The sequence below is a fragment of the Silurus aristotelis genome (assembly GCF_946808225.1).
Source record: "Silurus aristotelis genome assembly, contig: scaffold_254, whole genome shotgun sequence".
NCBI lineage: Eukaryota > Metazoa > Chordata > Actinopteri > Siluriformes > Siluridae > Silurus > Silurus aristotelis.
This window is the reverse complement of record NW_028149153.1, coordinates 5,001-7,674: the sequence shown is the minus strand read 5'-3', so window position 1 is coordinate 7,674 and position 2,674 is coordinate 5,001. Positions and strand designations below refer to the sequence as shown.

Here is a 2,674-nt window from a genome sequence, read left to right as displayed (position 1 = left end):
AAAGTTATGGGTCATCCAGTCTTTTAATTCCTTAACACACTCAGTTATTCGAGCTAATAGAGTGTATCGCCTGTTTTTGATGAGATTTATGCTGCAGGAAAACACCTTGAGCTTTTTCACAAGAAGGTTCACGAGATTCACGTTTGAAATATTTTAGAGCACTAATTGATTTCCGGTTGATTTGATGCCGTACACTCGCCTTTTTTAGTGACATTTGAGATGAATGAATTTTTAAGGGAAATTAATCTTCACAGAATCTCAACTTGTTTAACTTTTTTACATTCAACGACTTCTGTAATAAACTGATGGTGAGATGTTTTGGGGTTTAAACTAATCGGATCAGAACCAGTATATTTTGATCAACATGAAAATAAACAACGTAGGAAACAGAAATTGTACACAATCAATTTCATCAATGTACCAAAATATTTTCAAAATGCTTTTATGATTTACACAAATGACGACATGAAGTGGAGTTTGAATAAGTAGTTTTAAGAATTTCGTTTCTGATCTGTGAAACCCTCCAAAACACCCGAGAAGAAATTCACAAACATCAGCATATTTACATACATAGGCGTGTGCGTGTGTGTGTGTGTGTGTGTGCGTGTGTGTGTGTGTGTGTGCGTGTGTGTGAAGGTTAAATGTTAAGCGTCTCAGAGTAAAAGATCTGCAATAATAATTTATGTATTTGTTACACATGGAGGTGATGTACAGCACTGACACTGTGGGGTATAAAATCCTCCTCCTCCCGACTCAGCGCCTATAAATCACACTCCTCCAGAGCCAGCTGTGTATATACACACACACACACACACACACACACACACACAGATCGGGGCTAAGAGGAAAGAGCATCAGTGTGTGAGCGCTCACACAGCCATGCGTCCACACACACACACCAAGCAGGACGAGTGCAGGCATGTGAATGCAGTGTGGAGAAGATGGAGGTGAATGTGAGCGTGAACATCACTGAGGGTCTCCAAGAGCTTCGCTTCTCTCAGATCTAGAGCTTGTCACCTCTGTTCTGCTCTAGGTTCTCATCCTTTTTGCCATCGTGGGGAACACGTGCGTCATCGCCACCATCGCACTGGAACGTTTGCTCCAGAATGTGGCTGATTACTTAATTGGCTAATTAGCGATAACGGATCTCATGGTGTCGGTTCTGGTTCTGCCCATGGCTACTCTCTATCAGGTCCTGGACACGTGGACTTTGGATTAGAAGATCTGTGACCTGTTCATTGCTCTGGATGTTTTGTGCTGCACATCTTCCATCCTTCACCTTTGTGCAATTGCACTGGATCGTTACTGGACCATCACTGACCCCATTGACTACGTCAACAAGCGAACCCCCAAACGCGCCGCCGTGCTCATCAGCCTCACGTGGATTGTTGGGTTCTCCATTTCCATTCCTCCCATGTTGGGATGGAGGAAAGTAGAGGATTGCTCCGAGCCCAATGCCTGCTCCATCAGCCGGGACCCCGTGTACACCGTGTACTCGACCTTCAGGGCGTTCTACCTCCTGCTCGTCTTCATGCTCGTGCTTTACGTATGCATTTTCAGAGCTGCAAGATATCGCATCCGGAAAAGACCAAAAAGAAAGACGCTGCTGGCACGGGAACGGAGAGCGGTGAAGACGCTCGGCATCATCATAGGAACCTTTATCCTGTGCTGGCTGCCGTTCTATAAGACACGATGCTCGATGCCCGACGGGCTCGTAGACGTCATCAACTGGCTCGGCTACTCCAACTCGCTCCTCAACCCAGTCATCTACATCTACTTCAACAAAGAACGCATTCAAAAATTTTTTTAAATATAAATGCGTCCAGCTGTAAGGCTCCGCCCCCATCAACTATCTGCCATTTTGAACTGATTAAAGGAATTGTGGGTAAGCAGATCTTCATCAGGCACGGTGAAGGTGTGAAGAAACCAAGCACTTAACTATTGAATATAAATAAATGTGTGTGTTTATAAATGAACCTAAATAAATCCTGTAGCTGAAGAACTGCTCATTTCTTTTCAGTTAAATTAATATGAATAGATTATAAACATGGAATCTTGTGTAGCTTGAACACCTTCAGCATTGTGTACATTTGTGTACTTTTTCTGCTGGAACTGTGAAGAGACGTGGAGAAGTGATTTTATAAACGTTATAAGGTGAATAAATAGAACAATCTGCTTCTCGTCTTATTTCCTCACGGCTTGAATGATATTCAATAAAAATGACATTTATTTCACAGACAAACTGTGACGATGTAAAAGTGCCAATCTGAGGATCATGTGATCAAAACATCACAAAATTGTCTACATTCGGTATAATATCATAACTGCATTAAACTGTTAGTGTGTTCCATGTGTGTTTGAACTGAAATCGAAATATTCTAATTTCGGAAAAACTTCACAATAAATGTCTTTTACGTCCTGCTGATTGGTCGATTTCCAATTGTGAATAAAGCTCTCAGGACGTCACTGTAAACCCCCCCCCCGCCCGCACCTCCTCCACTGCCTCCTCCTCACTGTACCTGCCCCCACTTTCCCCCCTCACTGTATCTTCCCCTCTGCACCGCCTCCACTGTTCCCCCCTCACTGTACCTCCCCCCCATCCCCCCCTCACTGCACCTCCTCCACTTTCCCCCCCTCACTGTACCTCCCCCCACCCCCCTCACTGCACCCTCCC

The 2,674-nt window shown here is 44.2% G+C and overlaps 1 pseudogene across 1 annotated transcript; it reads left to right on the top strand.

Annotated features, from left to right (window-relative positions):
- The first annotated feature begins 904 nt into the window (after nucleotides 1-904).
- On the top strand, nucleotides 905-2,088 carry LOC310722996 (5-hydroxytryptamine receptor 1A-alpha pseudogene; annotated as a pseudogene). The gene has a single exon. The product of its transcript is annotated as a 5-hydroxytryptamine receptor 1A-alpha pseudogene (transcript).
- Nucleotides 2,089-2,674: the final 586 nt, after the last annotated feature.